Source organism: Ovis canadensis, chromosome 5 (genome assembly GCF_042477335.2).
Source record: "Ovis canadensis isolate MfBH-ARS-UI-01 breed Bighorn chromosome 5, ARS-UI_OviCan_v2, whole genome shotgun sequence".
Taxonomy (NCBI): domain Eukaryota; kingdom Metazoa; phylum Chordata; class Mammalia; order Artiodactyla; family Bovidae; genus Ovis; species Ovis canadensis.
Genome location: NC_091249.1, coordinates 122,127,064 through 122,148,331, shown reverse-complemented (window position 1 = coordinate 122,148,331; position 21,268 = coordinate 122,127,064). Strand labels below are relative to the sequence as shown.

Genomic DNA, 21,268 nt, shown 5'->3' with positions numbered 1-21,268 from the left:
TTTAATCCATGTGATACCTATGATATTTCAAAACTCCATCAAATTTTTCCCCCTTTTCATGTCTTATTTTGAAACAGGTTAATTTGTTATCCTAAAGTATACTGTTTTTCTGTCCCTGAAAGTTCTGGTTCTTTCTAGCTTTCACAGATGCAATTATCCTAACACTGTTAATATCCTGTTTTCTAATAGTTAAGGGTGTGTTGATGTTAACAAGAAGAGCAAATAATGATTCACTCTGCTTAATTGATTGTCCAAGTGTATGGGTAGGCCATTATTGCAATACAGAATATCTACACTTCAGATCCTCCGTGGAAAACAAAACCTTAAACTCTTTGTTTTTGAATTATATATCTGATTTGGAGTAATGATCTTTATGGAGGACAATATGAAAACATGTAGTCCATTCTTTTCTCTAGATTTCTAATTTTTTTTTGTTTGTTTGAGGAAAAAGACAATCAAATTGTTGCCCTTTTAAACTACATTGTTTTGGATTTCATGGATTTGCTTTTATGCAGTTTGCTTCAGCTTTTTCTTGGTTTTGGAATGAGGAACACTGAAAAAAGAGAAGAAAAACAAAGAAAATTATTGTACCTATTATAGTGATGACCGCTATATCACCCAGTATTCTCTTTACTGCATTATAGGAAATGAATCCTCCATGTGCTCTCTGAACCTTATTATTGATTTTATTTTGTATAAGCTACTTGCTGAAGCTTAAAAAAATAGTCAAAGTTTTAGCCATTTTCTAAGAGAAATAGAAGATGATTAATTCATCTTATTTGGTCCTATTATTTTCTTTTTTTTCTGCTTCCATGATTCTTTCAATTATTTATATTATTATCTGGTTTTGTACCTATTTTCATATGCCATTTCATATCTCAAGTGGATTATATTGTAACTACATAAATAAGCTAACTCAAATTTTTCATTTCTATAATTAGAATTCTATTTATATGCCTGTTTTCAAGGCCAATCACTCAATGTAAGATAGCTTCTTTCTTCAAAATTTTACTAAATTTCTATAGATAATTACATTTGAAATTCATAAGTCAGTGAATCAGACATGGCAAATATTCTTTAGATGCTAGATCCAAGTGAAGACCTTATTACCCAGCAGTCAGTTCTGAGAATAAAGGAGTAAACAAAGGCTTAACCACTAGATGTGCTAATTAGTTTTCGATGCTTAGTGAGACTTCCAGGGATGCTTTCATTCATTTTAAATAGTCAGTGTGTGAGGAAGGCAAGTTTTCCTTACAGAAAAATCTAAATTAAAAATTTGTAAAAGCAGGTATATCAATTTATGTGTAATACATATTTAATATAAAACAAGCTTAATTTGTATTAGGTAGTCTAACAAAAGGTATAATTTACTATAGACCTGTTTCACATATAGGTTAAATAGAGAGAGCTAGACATATTTGAATTATTAAATAATATAAGTAATTATATAAATGATAAATTAGAAAATATCTAGTTGGTTGAATATCACTTAATTTAGTTTGATTCTTTTATTTAATATTGAAATATATGAGTATATAAAGTGAGAAATTATATAAAAGTCCAATTTTCATTCCAATTCCAAAGAAAGGCAAGGCCAAAGAATGCTCAAACTACCGCATAGTTGCACTCATCTCACATGCTAGTAAAGTAATGCTCAAAATTCTCCAAGCCAGGCTTCAGCAATACATGAACCGTGAACTCCCTGATGTTCAAGCCTGGTTTTAGAAAAGGCAGAGGAACCAGAGATCAAATTGCCAACATCCACTGGATCATGGAAAAAGCAAGAGAGTTCCAGAAAAACATCTACTTCTGCTTTATTGACTATGCCAAAGCCTTTGACTGTGTGGATCACAATAAACTGTGGAAAATTCTGAAAGAGATGGGAATACCAGACTACTTAACCTGCCTCTTGAGAAGTCTGTATGCAGGTCAGGAAGCAACAGTTAGAACTGGACATGGAACAACAGGCTGGTTTCAAATAGGAAAAGGAGTATGTCAAGGCTATATATTGTCACCCTGCTTGTTTAACGTATATGCAGAGTACATCATGAGAAACGCTGGGCTGGAAGAAACACAAGTTGGAATCAAGATTACCAGGAGAAATATCAATAACCTCAGATATGCAGATGACACCACCCTTATGGCAGAAAGTGAAGAGGAACTAAAAAGCCTCTTGATGAAAGTGAAAGAGGCGAGTGAAAAAGTTGGCTTAAAGCTCAGCATTCAGAAAACAAAGATCATGGCATCCGATCCCATCACTTCATGGGAAATAGATGGGGAAACAGTGGAAACAGGGTCAGACTTTATTTTGGGGGGCTCCAAAATCACTGCAGATGGTGACTGTAGCCATGCAATTAAAAGACACTTACTCCTTGGAAGAAAAGTTATGACCAACCTCAATAGTATATTCAAAAGCAGAGACATTACTTTGCCGACTAAGGTTCGTCTAGTCAAGGCTATGGTTTTTCCACTGGTCATGTATGGATGTGAGAGTTGGACTGTGAAGAAGGCTGAGCGCCGAAGAATTGATGCTTTTGAACTGTGGTGTTGGAGAAAACTCTTGAGAGTCCCTTGGACTGCAAGGAGATCCAACCAGTCCATTCTGAAGGAGATCAGCCCTGGGATTACTTTGGAAGGAATGATGCTAAAGCTGAAGCTCCAGTACTTTGGCCACCTCATGCGAAGAGTTGACTCATTGGAAAAGACTCTGATGCTGGGAGGGATTCGGGGCAGGAGGAGAAGGGGACGACCGAGGATGAGATGGCTGGATGGCATCACGGACTCGATGGACGTGAGTCTGAGTGAACTCCGGGAGTTGGTGATGGATAGGGAGGCCTGGCGTGCTGCGATTCATGTGGTCGCAAAGTCGGACACGACTGAGCGACTGAACTGAACTGAATGTCATATGAGTAGAGATTTGAAAAATGCTTGTATGTTGGTGCTTGCCCTTTCTTGTTTTCTGGGATCCTGTAACTGATATGTAAATAAGTCAGAGTTAACCAGGTAGATGAGAGACAACGTGGCAAAGAGACAAGCCATCCTAGCTTTTCAACGTCCCCATCTCAAAACTAGCTGGTCCCTGGCCAGCTGAATTTTCCGGTAGTCACGTATGGATGTGAGAGTTGGACCATAAAGAAGAGTGAGCACCAAGGTACAGATGCTTTCAAACTATGGTTTTGGAGAAGATTCTTGAGAGTCCCTTGGACTGCACGGAGATCAAACAACTGAATCCTAAAGGAAATCAGTCCTGAATGTTCATCGGAAGGACTGATGCTGAAGCTGAAGCTCCAATTCTTTGGGCCACCTGATGTGAAGAGCCAACTCACTGGAAAAGACCCTGATGCTGGGAAAGATTGAAGGCAGGAAGAGAAGGGGATGACGAGGACGAGATGGTTGAATGGTGTCATCGACTCCATGGACATGAGTCTGAGCAAACTCTGGGAGACGGTGAACGAGGGGAAACCTGATGTGCTGCGGTCCATGGGGTTGCAAAGAGTCGAACACCGCTGAGCGACTGAACAACAGCCTGACCTGACAACGGATCACAGACACATACACGAGAGCAGAAGATGCATTCTGCTGTGCCCAGCTCTGATTGTTGATCTTGGCACCGTGGAACTAAGCGAATGTTCGTGTTCAGTCTTTATGTTTCGGAGTTGTTGTTGTTGTTGTTGTTGTTTTAATGTAGTAGTTTTAATTAGTAGTTTTCTAATTGACCACTAAATAAATGAGACTTTCAGTTCAGTTCAGTCGCTCAGTCGTGCCCGACTCTCTGCGACCCCATGAATCGCAGCATGCCAGGCCTCCCTGTCCATCACCAACTCCCGGAGCTCACTCAAACCCACATCCATCGAGTTGGTGATGCCATCCAGCCATCTCATCCTCGGTCGTCCCCTTCTCCTCCTGCCCTCAATCCCTCCCAGCATCAGAGTCTTTTCCAAAGAGTCAACTCTTCGCATGAGATGGCCAAAGTACTGGAGTTTCAGCTTTAGCATCATTCCTTCCTAAGAAATCCCAGGGTTGATCTCCTTCAGAATGGACTGGTTGGATCTCCTTGCAGTCCAGGGGACTCTCAACAGTCTTCTCCAACACCACAGTTCAAATGCATCAATTCTTTGGCGCTCAGCCTTCTTCACAGTCCAACTCTCACATCCATACATGATCAATGGAAAAACCATAGCCTTGACTAGACAGACCTTAGTCGGCAAAGTAATCTCTCTGCTTTTGAATATGCTATCTAGGTTGATTATAACTTTTCTTCCAAGGAGTAAGCGTCTTTTAATTTCATGGCTGCAGTCACCATCTGCAGTGATTTTGGAGCCCCCCAAAATAAAGTCTGACACTGTTTCCACTGTTTCCCCATCTATTTCCCATGAAGTGATGAGACCGGATACCATGATCTTCGTTTTCTGAATGCTGAGCTTTAAGCCAACTTTTTCACTCGCCTCTTTCACTTTCATCAAGAGGCTTTTTAGCTCCTCTTCACTTTCTGCCATAAGGGTGGTGTCATCTGCATATCTGAGGTTATTGATATTTCTCCTGGCAATCTTGATTCCAGCTTGTGTTTCTTCCAGTCCAGTGTTTCTCATGATGTACTCTGCATAGAAGTTAAATAAGCAGGGTGACAATATACAGCCTTGACATACTCCTTTTCCTATTTGAAACCAGCCTGTTGTTCCATGTCCAGTTCTAACTGTTGCTTCCTGACCTGCATACAGACTTCTCAAGAGGCAGGTCAGGTGGTCTGATATTCCCATCTCTTTCAGAATTTTCCACAGTTTATTGTGATCCACACAGTCAAAGGCTTGGGCATGGTCAATAAAGCAAAAATAGATGTTTTTCTGGAACTCTCTTGCTTTTTCCATGATCCAGCAGATGTTGGCAATTTGATCTCTGGTTCCTCTGCCTTTTCTAAAACCAGGTTGAACATCAGGGAGTTCACGGTTCATGTATTTCTGAAGCCTGGCTTGGAGAATTTTGAGCATTACTTGACTAGCATGTAAAGTTCAGTGAAAATGTTATTTTTTTAATACTCATTTTTTAGCATTTGATTATTTTGTTTGGCTGCACTGGGTCTGGCGTGTGGGGTCTAATTGCGCTAGGCGGCTGCTTCATCGCAGCACATGGACTCTCTAGTTGTGGCACGCAGCTTCAGTTGTTGCAGTGTAGAGACTCTCTGGTTGTTTTACATGGGCTCCAGAACTTGTGGGCTCAGTAGTTGTGGCATGGAGGCTTGGTTTTTCCACAGTGCGTGGAATCTTTGTTCCCCTACCAGGGATGGAACCTGCTTCCCCTTCATTGCAAGACAGATTCTTGATCATTGGACTCCCGGGGAAGTCTCCTTTCACAATTATTTCTTAAAAGGCACTAGTAGTAACAACTAGGGTTTGTTGGGCATTTACTGTGTGCCATGTGCTAAACCCTTTACATGCGTTCATTATTTAATCCTCACAAAAGCCTCATATGATGTATAAGTTGTTACAGTATTGATTTTCTTGGGGATGGTTTTGATGGGCACCTGTAGTACAACGTGACAAACCTCTGTCCATAGTTCGTCAGGCTCTGTCTATCAGATCGAATCACTTGAATCTACTTGTCACTTCCACTGTATATCATAAGGGATTTGATTTAGGTCATACCTGAGTGGTCTAGTGGTCTTCCCTACTTTCCTCAATTTAAGTCTAAATTTGGCAATAAGGAGTTCATGACCTGAGCCACAGTCAGCTCCCAGCCTTGTTTTTGCTGACTGTATAGAGCTTCTCTATCTTCGGCTGCAAAGAATATAATCAATCTGATTTTGGTGACCATGTGGTGATGTCCATGTGTAGAGTCTTCTCTTGTGTTGTTGGAAGAGGGCGTTTGCTATGATCAGTGCGTTCTCTTTGCAAAACTCTGTTAGTCCTTGCCCTGGTTCATTCTGTACTCAAGGCTAAACTTGCCTGTTACTCTAGGTATCTCTTGATTTCCTACTTTTGCATTCCAGTCCCCTATAATGAAAAGGACATCTTTTTTGGTGTTAATTCCAGAAGATCTTGTAGGTCATCATAGAACTGTTCAACTTCAGCTTCTTCAGCATTACTGGTTGGGGCATAGACTTGGATTACTGTGATATTGAATGGCTTGCCTTGGAAGCAAACAGAGATCATTCTGTCATTTTTGAGATTGCATCCAAGTACTGCATTTCAGACACTTTTGTTGACTATGATGGCTATCTATTTCTTCTAAGGGATTCTTACCCACAGTAGTAGATATAATGGTCATCTGAGTTAAATTCACCCATTCCAGTCCATTTTAGTTCACTGATTCCTAAAATGTCGACTTCCACTCTTGCCATTGAAAGGTTGTTGCTGAACGAAAAGATGCTGGGATTCTTGGCCTTTGGAGGAGAAGAATTCAATCCAGGGCTGGAGATGAGGCTTGATCGCTCAGAGCTTCTGTGCAATAAAGTTTTATTAAAGTATAAAGGAGATAGAGAAAGCTTCTGACATAGGCATCAGAAGGGGCAGAAAGTACGCCCCTGCTAGTCTTCAGCTGGCTGTTATATAGTCACTAGCAGTCTGGTTTTTTTTTTGTTTTTATTTATTTATTTATTTATTATTATTGTTTTAAATCTTTAATTCTTACATGCGTTCCCAAACATGAACCCCCCTCCCACCTCCCTCCCCATAACATCTCTCGAAGAAAGGAACGTCATAAAACTCAGAATGGCACCAGGCCCCTCCCCCATAAGGTGAATTTTGGGATAATCTTGGCACCAAATGGTTCATCCAGGGCCATAAAATGATTAACTTGAATCTTGTAGAAGGACAGATTACCACACAAATAGTTTTGTTTACAGAGATTAGGGAAACAATATCTGAGTATAACATACTGGTTTGTCAAGTAGGTTCTGAGCCATTAGGCAGAACCGACTTGAAGACAGAGTTTGGGGTAAATGCATAGCACATTAGTATAGCTTAAGACAAACATTTTCATAAGAAAAATGCATTGGTTTGAGAATCTCAAGGTTTGAGAATAGTTAACTTCAGGTGAAACCAGGTGTTATGGCAACACAGTATTTTAAGAGAAACCTCCTTTTAAATTTGTATAGAGAAGAAAAAATATCGCTAGTTTGTTTTCTCCTGCCGCTTAATCGAGATAAAAATGTTTGACACTTGCAGGCTATTTCCTCCATTTGGAGATCCCCGGCCTTCCTGCATGTTACCTTCTCACCATCTCCTGTTTGACTACTTCCAATTTACCTTGATTTGTGGACCTAACATTCCAGGTTCCTATGCAATATTGGCCACCTCATGCTAAAAGTTGACTCATTGGAAAAGACTCTGATGCTGGGCGGGATTGGGGGCAGGAGGAGAAGGGGACGACCGAGGATGAGATGGCGGATGGCATCACTGACTCGATGGACGTGAGTCTGAGTGAACTCCGGGAGATGGTGATGGACAGAGAGGCCTGGCGTGCTGCGATTCATGGGGTCGCAAAGAGTCGGACATGACTGAGCGACTGAACTGAACTGATGCAATATTGTTCCCTTTACAGCATCTGACTTTACTTCCATCACCAGTCACATCTACAACTGGGTGTTATTTTCATTTTGACTCAGCTTCTTCATTCTTTCTGGAGCTATTTCTCCACTCTTCTCTGGTAGCATAATGAGTACCTACCAACCAGGGGAATTCATGATAAAAGTTCATGAGAAAAGAGAAGATTCAAAAAGAATGAGAAAAGAAGAAAAGTGGGAAAAAAAAGTTTATGAGAAAAAAAGAGACCTGGGCAGTTCATTAGAAAAAAAGAGAAGTGAAAGGCAAAGGAGAAAAGGAAAGATATACCCATCTGAATGCAGAGTTCCAAAGAATAGAAAGGAGAGATAAGAAAGCCTTCCTCAGTGATTAATGCAAAGAAATAGAGGAAAACAACAGAATAGGAAAGACTAGAGAGCTCTTCAAGAAAATTAGAGATACCAAGGGAACATTTCATGTAAAGATGGCAGAATAAAGGACAGAAATGGTATGGACCTAACAGAAGCAGAAGATATTAAGAAGAGGTGGCAAGAATACACAGAACTGTAAAAAAAAAAAAAAAAAAAAAATCTTCATGACCCAGATAATCACTATGATGTGATCACTCACCTAGAGCCAGATATCTTGGAATGTGAAGTCAAGTGGGCTTTAGGAAGCATCACTATGAACACACCTAGTGGAGGTGATGGAATTCCAGTTGAGCTATTCCAGATCCTAAAAGATGCTGCTGTGAAAGTGCTTCATTCAATATGCCAGCAAATTTGGAAAACTCAGCAGTGGCTGCAGGACTGGAAAAGGTCGGTTTTAATTCCAATCCCAAAGAAAGGCAACACTGAAGATTGTTCAAACTACCACACAATTACACTCATCTCACACGCTAGCAAAGTAATACTCAAAGTTCTCCAAGCCAGGCTTCAACAGTACATGAAATGAGAACTTCCAGATGTTCAAGCTGGATTTAGATAAGGCAGAGGAACCAGAAAGCAAATTTCCAACATCTGTTGGATCATCAAAAAAGTGAGAGAGTTCCAGAAAAAATCTACTTCTGCTTTATTGACAATACCAAAGCCTTTGACTATGTGGATCACAATAAACTGTGGAAAATTCTGAGAGATATGGGAATACCAGACCACCTGACCTGCCTCTTGAGAAATCTGTATGCAGGTGGAGAAGCAGCAGTTAAAACTGGACATGGAACAAAAGACTGGTTTCTAATTGGGAAAGGAGTATGTCAAGGCTGTATATTGTCACCCTGCTTATTTAATTTCGATACAGAGTACATCATGGGAAACACCGGTTTGGATTAGGCACAAGCTGAAATCAAGATTTCTGAGAGAAATATCAATAACCTCAGATATGCAGATGACACCACCCTTATGGCAGAAAGTGAAGAGGAACTAAAAAGCCTCTTGATGGAAGTGAAAGAGGAGAGTGAAAACATTGGCTTAAAGCTCAACATTCAGAAAATGAAGATCATGGCATCTGGTCCTATCACTTCATGAGAAATAGATGGGGAAACAGTGGAAACAGTGTCAGACTTTATTTTGAGGGGCTCCAAAATCACTGCAGACGGTGACTGCAGCCATGTAATTAAAAGCTTACTCCTGGGAAGGAAAGTTATGACCAACCTAGATAGTATATTCAAAAGCAGAGACATTACTTTGCCAACTAAGGTCCGTCTAGTCAAGGCTATGGTTTTTCCTGTGGTCATGTATGGATGTGAGAGTTGGACTGTGAAGAAAGCTGAGTGTCAAAGAATTGATGCTTTTGAACTGTGGTGTTGGAGAAGACTCTTGAGAGTCCCTTGGACTGCAAGGAGATCCAACCAGTCCATTCTGAAGGCAATCAGCCCTGGGATTTCTTTGGAAGGAATGATGCTAAAGCTGCAACTCCAATACTTTAACCACCTCATGTGAAGAGTTGACTCATTGGAAAAGACTCTGATGCTGGGAGGGATTGGGGGCAGGAGGAGAAGGGAATGGCAGAAGATGAGATGGTTGGATTGCTTCACCGACTCGGTGGATGTGAGTTTGAGTGAACTCCATGAGTTGGTGATGGACAGGAAGGCCTGGCGTTGCAATTCATGGGGTCGCAAAGAGTCAGACACGACTGAGCAACTGAACTGAATTGAACTGAGTCTTACATTTTAGGTCTAGAGTTCATTTTGAGTTTATTTTGAATAAGGGATAAGGAAATGTTCAAATTTCATTCTTTTAATGCACCTGTCCAGTTTTTCCAACACCGCTTCTTTCAGAGACTGCCTTTTCTCCATTGCATGTTTTTGCTTGCTTTGTTATCAATTAATTGACTATCTGTGTGTAGGTTTCTTTCTGGGCTCTCTATTCTGGCCATTGATCAGTATGTCTGGTTTTTTTTGTTTTTGTCTTTTTTTTGCCATTATTGTATTGCTTTGATTTCTTACCCCAGTTCAATCCCTGGGTCAGGAAGATCTCCTGGAGAAGGGAATGGCAACCCACTCCAGTATTCTTGCCGGGGAAATCCCATGGACCGAGGAGCCTGGCGGGCTACAGTCCGTGGGGTCGCAGAGTCTGCCATGACTGAGTGACTGACCTTTCTTTAGTATAATCCGAAGTCAGGAAGCATGATGCCTCCAGGTTTGTTCTTTTTTCTTAGGATTGCTTTGGCCATTTGGGGTCTCCCATGGTTCTATACAAATTTTGGAATTATTTGTTCTAATTCTTTGAAAAAGATCACTGATATTTTGATAGGTATTGGATTAAATTTGTAGATTGCTTTGAGCAGGCAGGATGGAAATTTTGACGATATTCTTCCAATCCATTGTCACAGGCCATCTTTCCACGTATTCATATCATGTATATTAAGTTCCTTCACCAGTGTCTCATAGTTTTTAGAGTATAGGTCTTTCCCCGCTTTGGTTAGTTCATTCATGGGTATTTCATTCTTTTTGATGTAGTTTTCAATGGGATTTTTTTTTGCTTTCTCTTTCACATAGTCCATTATTAGTGTATAGAAAGCAGCGGATTTGTGTATGTTAATCTTGCAGCCTGCAACTTTACTGAATTCAATTATTAGTTTGAATTGTGTGTGTGTACTTTCAGGCTTTTCTATATATAGTATCGTATTACCTGCAAGTGAGTCAGACACAGCTTAGCAGCTAAACAACAACACCTGCAAGTAATGAGAGTTTCACTTCTTTCCTCCCAATCTGGATGCCTTTTACTTATTTTGTCTGATTGCTGTGGCTAAGACTTCTAGTACTATGATAAACAGAAATGGAGAGAGTGGGCATCCTTGTTTCTGATATTAGAGGAAAGGCTTTCTTTTCTTAGCCAGTGAGTATGATGTTAGTTATGGGTTTTCATAAATGGCCTTTATTTTGCTGAGATATTTTCCCTCTATACCAACTTTGTTGAGAATGTTTATCATGGATGGGTGTTGAATTGTGTCAGATGCTTTCCCTGTGTCTACTGAGATGATCACGTGGGTTTTATCCTCCATCTTGTGAATGTGGGGTATTACGTTGATTGAGTTGCTTAAGCTGAACTATACTTGCTTTCCTGGAATAAAATCTCACTTGTTGATGGTGCATGGTCTCTTTTATGTTTGTTGAATTAAGTTTGCCAATATTTTTGTTGAGGATTCTTACATCCATATTCCTCAAAGACAGTGACTTGTACCCTCCTTTTTTGTGGTGTCTGGTTCTGATATGAGGGAATGGAGGCCTTGTTGACTTGCATTATCCTTTTTTGTGGTATCTGGGTCTGATATGAGGGAATGGCGGCCTTGTTGACTTGTACCCTCCTTTTTTGTGGTATCTGGGTCTGATATGAGGTAATGGAGGCCTTGTCGAGTGAATTTGGGAGTGTTCCTTCCTCTTTATTTTTTTGGAATAGTTTGAGGACAGGTATTAACTATCCTTTTCATATTCGGTAGAATTTTCCTGTGAATATGTCTGTTTCTGGAGTTTTTGGGAAGATTTTTGATTCCTGATTCAATTTAATGTCTAGTAATCAGTCTGCTCAGATTGTCTATTTCCTCCTGATTTAATCTTGATAGATTATAGGTTATATGTTTCTAAAGGTTTATCCCTTTGTTCTTGGTTATGCAATTTGTTGACATTTAACTATTTACAGTATTCGCCTATGGTTTTTTTCTCATATTATTTGTAACTTCTCCTCTTTCATTTCTTATTTATTTGTATCCTGTCTTTTTTTTTTTTAATGAGCCTAGCTGCAGGTTTATCAAATTTGTTTATTTTCCAAAAGGAAATCAACTCCTGGTTCCCTTGATCTTTCCTGTTGTTTGATTGGTCTATAGTTTATTTATTTTCTTATTACCTTTGTTATTTTATTTCTTCTGCTTCCTCTGGGCTTTGCTCTTTTTCTGATTTGTTTAGATGCTCATTTATTTCAGATTTGTGTTGCTTCACGAAGTAGGCCTTATTGCGAAGCATTTCTCTCTTAGAAGTGCTGTTGCTGTGCCTGCAGGTTTGGGAAAGCTCTGTCTCGGGTCCATTTGTCTGGAGCTCTGCTCTGACTGTCTCTTAGGTTTCTTGGTTGAGCTGCTGGTTTTTGTTAGCGTGTCAGATGCGGCCTAGTCTCCATGTGTTTGGGTTTTCCCCATTTTTCTTCTTATAATTGTTTTCTAGTTTCATTTGTTATGGTCAAAAGTGATACTTGATGTAACTTTTATCCTCTAAAATTTGCTGAGACTTGTTTCTAGACCTAGTACACGATCTGCCCGGGAGAGCTTTCCATGCGCCCTTTAATCCAGTGCGTATTTGACTCTTCTGGATGAAATGTTCTGAAGTATCTATATCAAGTTCAACTGGGCTACTATGTCATTTAGGACCAGTGTTTTCTTATTGATTTTCTGCCTGGATCTCTGCCCATTGATGTGCGTGGGATGGCAAGGTTTCTACAACTACTGCTTTGCTAATTTCTCCCTCTGTGTCTGTTAACATTTGCCTTGTATATTTAGGGGCCAGTGTGTTAGGCGCATGCATGGTTACGGATGTTACATCCTCTTGTATCGACCCCCGTGTCATTACATAATGTCCTTTTTAGTCTTTGTTATAGACTTTGACTCAAAAGTTTACTTTTCTGATATGGTTATTGCTCTCCTAGCTTTCTTTTCACATCTGTTTGCATGGAACATATTTTTCTGTCCCCACTCTCAGTCTGCATTTGTCTTTAGCTGTAGACTCTCTTGTAGGCAACATGTAGCTAGGTCTCTTCTTTTTAATCCAATCAGCTACCTTATGTGCTGTGATTGGAGAATTTAATGCATAGACATGTGAAGTGACTATTGATAGTTATGTACTTGTTGCCATTTTGTTACTTATTTTCTGGTTGTCCTCTATCCTTTTTTTAAAACTGGTTTTGTGCCCTTCCAGGAAGAGTGTTCATTATACCATTTCATCCTAGCCTTTCTGCTTGTTTATTTTGTAGTCACGCAGTCTTTTATTTGTTACTCCAACGTTTCAGAAGGAGCCCTTCATTATCTCCTTCTAATGTAGGGGGATTTATGTGTTTCCTGGGCCATAAAATGGTCTTGTAATATTTTAGCAACTTTTATTTCTTTTATACACTTTTCCTGTTGAGCATTTAAGTTGTGTTTCTCTGGATGTGTTTCTATATGTGTATGCTGTGTGCACGTGTGTGTTTACAGATGCCAACATATTAATGTTGTTTTATACACTCAATATACTTTTGCTTTACTGATCTATTTACTTGTTTCTTTCCTTACTTTCTCTTCTTGAAGTGCTGGCCTTCTATACGGGATTATTTTTCTTTTGCTCAAAGAAAATCCTTTCATATTCTTTTCATGAGCATTGGCTGGTGGCTAATTCTGTCAGTTTTCACTGACAGAAGGGTTTTATTCAATTTGATTCTAAAGGTTTGTTGGCCAAGAATTCTATTTTGGTATGGATAGGACCGAGTGTCTAACCCGTGATGTTTATTCTTTTCCTGTTTAATATTTTTCCTTGCATCATTTTAAGACTTTAGTCACCAGACTTTTCTGACTCATTTTTAGCTAGGATATAAGTTTTTTAAATATGTATTTGCGTGGCTGTGCCGCATGTGGGACCCGTCTTCACTGTGGCGCGTGAGGTTTTTGTGGTTGTTGTTGCAGCATGTGGTATCTGGTTCCCTGACCAGGGGTTGTACCCAGGCCCCCTGCAATGGAAGCATGGAGTCTTAACCGCTGAACCACCAGGGAAGTCTCAAGGGAATGTAATTTTCATGTCAAGTTACATACTAACATGTCTATACTAGGTTCAGTGCTGACAGTCGCATGCTAACACGTCTATATAGGTTCAGTGCTGACAGTTACATACTAACACGTCTGTATAGGTTCAGTGCTGACAGTGTCTACCCTAACTCCTTTACATTCTCCAAAGCTAATTATTCAAAAGATCAAAGTGCTTGCTGTTCTGTTCAGTCGCTCAGTCACGTCTGACTCTTTGTGACCCCATGGACTGCAGCACCCCATGTTTCCCCATCCTTCACCATCTCCCAGGGTTTGCTAAAACTCATGTCCATCAAGTCAGTGATGCCATCCGACCATCTCATCCTCTGCCATCCCCTTCACTCTTCAGTCTTCAAGACCCAGCATCAGGGTCTTTCCAACGAGTCAGCTCTTCGCATCGCGAGGCCAAAGTATTGGAGCTTCAGTTTCAGCACCAGTTCTTCCAGTGAATATTCTGGGTTAATCTCCTTTAGGATGGACTGGTTGGATCTCCTTGCAGTCCAAGGGACTCTCAAGAGTCTTCTCCAACACCACAGTTCAAAGGCATCAGTTCTTCAGTGCTCAGCCTTTTTTATTGTCCAACTCTTTCATCTATACATGACCACTGGAAAAACCATAGCCTTGACTAGACAGACCTTTCCAGGCAAAGTAATGTCTCTGCTTTTTAATACACTGTCTAGGTCATTGCTTTTCTTCCAAGGAGCAGGTATCTTTTAATTTCATGGCTGCAGTCTGCAGTGATTTTTGGAGCCCAAAGTGGTTAGCATCTAAGCAGTTCTCAGGTTTCCTCTCTGCCATCCCCGAGCAACACTCTGCTCTTACGTTACTCCTGTGTGATCTTCTAACTTCCTTAAACTCTACAGCTGAAGCTCCCTTTTATACTTAATTTTTATCGGGAAAATCATACTCATTTATTTTATATTTTAAAAGTCTGCCTGTTCTTAAGCAAGCTAATAATGGAACTGTGGAATAACTTAAACAACGAAATCACATATATGAATAAAACAAAGCAAGATGATTTCAAAAGAATGAGCACAAAGCAAATATTTTGAATTTATTAAAATAGTGCTGTCTTGTCTGAATACTCTGTACACAATATATCTTTATAGGTTTAATTTTACAGTAGAACATAAACATTATATAATCAAGGTTTTCTTTCCTTTTCTTTGGCCCTATAATGGCAACACATTTACAGAAATAAGATAAAAAGGTTAATTACTTATTCCTAAATATCCTCAGTTTTAAAAATCAGTCACTGATTCCCGCATTCTATTGAACCACATACATTACTAACCTGGTGCTTCCCCGGGGGCCCATACGGTGTAGAATCTGCCTGCAGTGTAGGAGGCCTCCATTCGATCCCTGGAAAAGGGTGGCTCCCCACTCCAGTATTCTTGGGGTTTCCCCGGTGACTCAGACAGTAAAGAATCTGCCTGTAATGAGGGAAACCCTGGTTCGATCTCTGGGTCGCGATGATCCCCCGGAGAATGGAATGGCAACCCACTCCAGTATTCTTGCCTGGAGAATCGCATGGACTGAGGAGCCTGGCGGGCTACCATCCATGGGGTCCCAAAGAGTGGACAGTCCACAGGTCACAAAGTGCTGGACACGACTGAGTGACTATCCCTTTCACTTCACCTTCACTTTGGGGAACAAATTCTGTAGCGTAAAGTAGAAACTTGCTTCTACAAGTGGTAAAACTTCTGTTAGTCTTCAGTCTTTCCTCACTGCTCAAGGTGAACAGAGAACATATCAAAAAGCCAAAAACAAAACTATACAGTAAAGCCTTGAACCTCAGATGCTTTGATCTAAACGTTTATCCCACTCTTATTTCAGTTAATGCAGACAAGTGTGATTATAGAAAACCTTTGCTTATTCTTTCCTTCCTAATCCCTTGTTCCCAGATAGTTGCTTCATGAAAGGTAATCATCATATTACCTACACAGGGTGAATCACAGTGTTAATTATAGGCTACATTAGAGTGGGAAGGATTTATTTCAGAAGGATTGATGATACTTGTATATTTATGGAATTAAGAGAGATTTTATCTTTTTACACTTTAAAAATATATATGCAATTCATATGATAATCTACTGAATTCAATAATTTAAGGTTTATATTTAATACCTGAATTTATTACATCACTGGTAAATCCTTTACTGTGTTATGTACTTTCATGTCTTGTTTTTTTTTTAATCCATAATAACATTCTATCATCTGTAATTCTTTTTATATCTGTTCACAAACTTTGATGCTTAATGGAGGTTAGATGAGAAGTGAGATATTTAGTAGCATATTTGAAGTGAAAAACATTTCTAAATAGATCCCTAAACATGAGCCCTTTATCTGACAAATTCAATATAAACCCAACTGTTGCCTGAGTATTTGGGAAAGAAATCAAAAACTGTCATATACTCACAGCGGCATAATAAACAAATGTTAATTGATGTGCTTTGTTTGAAATACTTCCAGGGAGACTTGCAATGAGCAAGGCTCCGCTGTCTAGGCAATTCAGCAGCATATGCTGGCACGTCTAGGAAAAGTCATCATGTGTAAATGCTCTCTGCCATCTGTTACATGACCTAAAATATCAGAAAGAAACATGTATAGCTGAAATGGATACACGACTTTATTCAGAGTACCTTTGACTCATTAGGTAAGCACTTGGTGGTTAACATTTCATGGTGAGATCTTTAAAATAAAATTTGTTTTTATTCTTAATGACACTTCCATGCTCCTGATGCGCTCTATACAGCAGCAAAGCAGAACAACAGCAGTGTTCGTCTCTGTTCTCTCAGTACCTCCCTATCTCTTCCCCCACATGTGGTTCTTCTGACATAAATGGGAACTCTTGAGTGGGGAGAGGAAGATGCATTTTTGGAAGTGTTTAGTTTCCTTAAATCCTCATCAATAGGATTCCAGTGAAATAGACACGTTGTTTTAAGAAAACAAAAATATTTGCAGAGTTTTTACAATGTGCCAGCTGCTGTGCTAAGTATCTTACCTAATGTAACTCACCTAGACCTCATAATTCCCACCACCATCACCACTCACACAGGTGAGGACCTGAGTCTAAGCAAGATCAAAATGAGTGAGCACTGGTGGATGCGCCTGTGAGCTAAGCCCAGGGGTTCCATGTCCTCCTGCCCCTAAAATTAGATAGAATCAAGAAACTCGAATTTATTGAAGGACTTCTGTGTGTCAGACACTACGCTAGAAAATACGTTCAGTTCTCGTGTTTAACTTTTACGGGCGCCTGGGGAGGAGAGGAGGGTTATCATTCCATTTTAAGAATGGAGAAACATGCGCAGAGAGGCTAAGAAACCTGTGCAAGGCCACTCACTTTGTAAAGTGGGAAATGGACACTCCCATCTGGTCCTCTTCTTAATCCACTGCAATAGTGGATTTTAGACTTTAATACATTTAGGAGTATGGCCTGAAATTCTCTGTTTATAACATGCCCGTCAGTTCAGTTCAGTCGCTCAGTCGGGTCCAGCTCTTTGCGACCCCATGAATCGCAGCACGCCAGGCCTCCCTGTCCATCACCAACTCCTGGAGTTCACTCAGACTCACGTCCATCGAGTCCATGATGCCATCCAGCCATCTCATCCTCTGTCGTCCCCTTCTCCTCCTGCACCCAATCCCTCCCAGCATCAGAGTCTTTTCCAATGAGTCAACTCTTCACATGAGGTGGCCAAAGTACTGGAGTTTCAGCTTTAGCATCATTCCTTCCAATGAACACCCAGGTCTGATCTCCTTCAGAATGGACTGGTTGGATCTCCTTGCAGTCCAAGGGACTCTCAAGAGTCTTCTCCAACACCACAGTTCAAAAGCATCAATTCTTCGGCACTCTGCCTTCTTCACAGTCCAACTCTCACATCCATACATGACCACAGGAAAGACCATAGCCTTGACTAGACGGACCTGAGTCGGCAAAGTAATGTCTCTGCTTTTCAACATGCTATCTAGGTTGGTCATAACTTTTCTTCCAAGGAGTAAAAGTCTTAATTTCATGGCTGCAGTGACCATCTGCAGTGATTTTGGAGCCCCCCAAAATAAAGTCTGACACTGTTTCCACTATTTCCCCATCTATTTCCCATAAAGTGATGGGACCAGATGCCATGATCTTCGTTTTCTGAATGTTGAGCTTTAAGCCAACTATTTCACTCTCCACTTTCACTTTCATCAAGAGGCTTTTGAGTCCCTCTTCACTTTGTGCCATAAGGGTGGTGTCATCTGCATATCTGAGGTGATTGGTATTTCTCCTGGCAATCTTGATTCCAGCTTGTGCTTCTTCCAGCCCAGCGTTTCTCATAATGTACTCTGCATAGAAGTTAAGTAAGCAAGGTGACAATATACAGCCTTGACGTACTCCTTTTCCTATTTTGAACTAGTCTGTTTTTCCATGTCCAGTTCTAACTGCTGCTTCCTGACCTGCATATAGGTTTCTCAAGAGGCAGGTCAGGTGGTCTGGTATTCCCATCTCTTCAGGAATTTTCCACAGTTTATTGTGATCCACACAGTCAAAGGCTTTGGCATAGTCAATAAAGCAGAAATAGATGTTTTTCTGGAACTCTCTTGCTTTTTCGATGATCCAGCAGATGTTGGCAATTTGCTTTCTGGTTCCTCTGCCTTTTCTAAAACCAGGTTGAACATTAGGAACTTCACGGTTCACGTATTGCTGAAGTCTGGCTTGGAGAATTTTGAGCATTGCTTTACTAGGCATGACAATAATCATGGTCTGAGGACCACAGGTTTAGTCACTGCTGTCCTCCTTTGTGAGATTTTATAACTCCTGGAGGAAATAATCTTTGAGACCACCTGTGAGTCACTTTCATTTGATTTTTGAACTTTGAAGAAAAAGTATTTATGTTTTCACAAATAAGTTAAATGTTCTCAGCTCTGAGTCTGTTTAAGGATAAGTGGAGGCCAAAGTCCGAGAGGAAGAGATGGAGAGAACACGCGCTGCAGACTCTGCCGCGGAGCCTCAGCACCTTCTTCTTTCCCTTTTATTCTCTCGAGTCAAGGGTAGTGTGAATTAGCTTGAATTTTAGTGTGTTTACTACAGTTCCATAAATACTGATGGAAAATGCAGAATGCTGGACAGGATTTTATTTTCTTTTGTGTTGCTACTACATCACAATTCTTTGGGTAATTTCACCTGCTCTGAGTTATCCATCTTCTTGCCAGCCTAAATGAATCATGATTTTTCCCATCATTATGCCCAAAATAAAGACAGAAGGATGAAAATCTGACCTTGCATGTGGCTACAATCTGTGTGTGAGAGAAATATTCTTCAGGAGTACCAGTTTTCCAATTTTAATACTAAATCAGTAAAATTAGCATAGGTAATCAAAAATTGCTATGTTTCCTAATAAAATGTATCAAGTTTCAACAATGCAATAGGAAGAATCCTGAATTTTAAAGCCTACATGTCATTGTTAAACAACAGAGACACATGACAAGGATGTTAATGTTTAAAGGTGGAATTTGGGGTAATACTCACTGGCAGATGAAATAGTAATTTCGTGATTTTGGAGTCTACTGTGAGAAGTGGTCATTAATATTTTGGGTAAGTTTACTTCTAAGATGTATAGATTTCACACTAATGCATCATTGGCATAAATAAATTCAGCCTCTGAATTTTAAAATGAGAATAATAGGTCTTCCCTGGTGGCCGTGTGGGTGAGACTTTGCACTTCCAATGCTAGGGGCATGGATGGTCTGGGAACTAAGATCCCTCATGCCCTGCATTGTGGTCAAAAAAAAGAAAAAGAAAAGAAACAGGATAATAGCTCAAGAAGACAGAAGATTCTTTAGAGATTACTCCGGAAGTATAATCATAATCCTATTTGACAAATTTGCTAATATAAAAGTGACTATTAACCTGTCTTTGGCTGAAGAGGGTGAATCAAGGCTTCTCTAGGTTGGTGGTGGGAGCAGCTCATGAAAGCCCGAGCATCGCGTCCGTCTTGGGGCGCCCCCGAAAGCACTGGTGCCTGTTGAGCGTCTCCCTGTTGGCTGCACAGGCCATCTCTGTTGCCTAAGTGAACCCTCACAAAGCTCTAAGCAGCGGCTATTGTTCTCTCTACATCACAGGAAAAACACGGTGGAACCAAACTGAACCCAAAGCGTAGACCGGGAGAGGTTAGCTACTTTCTGCAAGTGGCATCCTTGATAGCTAGACCTGACTTCAGATCTTTCTAACTGCAAAGTTCACCTTCTTTGCTGACTTCTTCCTGCAGGAAAACAAACAAAACCTTTTACAGATAAGGCCAGTATGCTTTTGACCAGTATTTGATACTACATTTCCATAAATTGAATGCCTTGGAAATCACTGAGGAAGGAAAACTGACCTGAGCTTTCAAGTAGGGAATCACGGTGGAGGCTGCGGCACTGTCTTCATGCTGCTCTGGGAGGGAGCTGGCCTCTGCGTCTGTGACCCAACCAGGGGGCAGAAGGCAAAGCACAGCCAGGCCAGATGGGGTGAGAAGGGCGTGCAGATTCTGTGACGCTCAGCAATGCTCCCCTGGAAACGAGGTAGCTACCAGAAATTATGTGGTGAGAAGACACGATTTGTGTTGGTTTGTTCATTCACTCAGACACGTATTCATTCACATTCTCTTAGCAACGGAAGAGCTTAGTCACATGTTTGTGCAACTCTATGGTGTTATTGATTTTGAACTATCTTTTCTTATGAAAAAATTAATCCACAGAAACAGAGCAGAATAAATAGCCCAGGTATTGTGATTACCATTTTATCGATGGGACATGCAGACTTTGAGACCTTGAATAATGTCCTAAAAATCATAACAGCTCCTGAGTGTCCTAGGCACACTTAACTGCTTGTTTCAAATTGAATGCTCTTTCCATGAGCTTGACCTGGTTAATAAGCAAGATACGCAAGTGGGAATAGTATAAACCGAACAGTATACTGATTTCAACATCCAGAGATAATGGAAATCAAAGATATTTAAGAGTAGGTATATATCAGTAAAGGCTGGTGATAATGTTCTTTTTCTGAAATAGTGAAAATATAGCCCTCTTTTCTAAAGGTCAGTGTTGACTTTCTAGCACTTCGAGGCTGCTTTGAATCTTCATTTCATTATTTCGACGCTTACATGCTTGCATGATTTTCACCACGTCCTTTGTACATGCATTTTGCCTGTTATTCTTTCTTATCCTTTCAGTCTTATGTATTATTTACTTTGCCTTTTTCTGTTTTCCTCACTGCTTTAAACCTTTAAGTTTTCAGTCTTTATCATAAGATTGTCCTCATTTTTTCCACTGTAATTTTGTCTAGATAATGAAATCATTCAGTCATGTCTGACTCTTTGTGACCCTTTGGACTGTAACCCACCAGGCTTCTCTGTCCATGGGATTATTCAGGCAAAAAATACTGGAGTGGGTTGTCATTTCCTCCTCCAGGGGATCTTCCTGACCCAGGGACTGAACCTGTGTCCCCTGTGTCTCCTGCATTGCAGGCAGATTCTTTACCCACTGAACCATCAGGGAAG

General features: G+C 40.3%; 1 protein-coding gene across 6 annotated transcripts in view; it reads left to right on the top strand.

Moving 5' to 3' along the window:
- The window catches only part of TMEM232 (transmembrane protein 232), a 277,979-nt gene that overhangs the window by 131,595 nt on the left and 125,116 nt on the right, over positions 1–21,268 (top strand). The gene's annotated exons all lie outside the window — the stretch shown is intronic.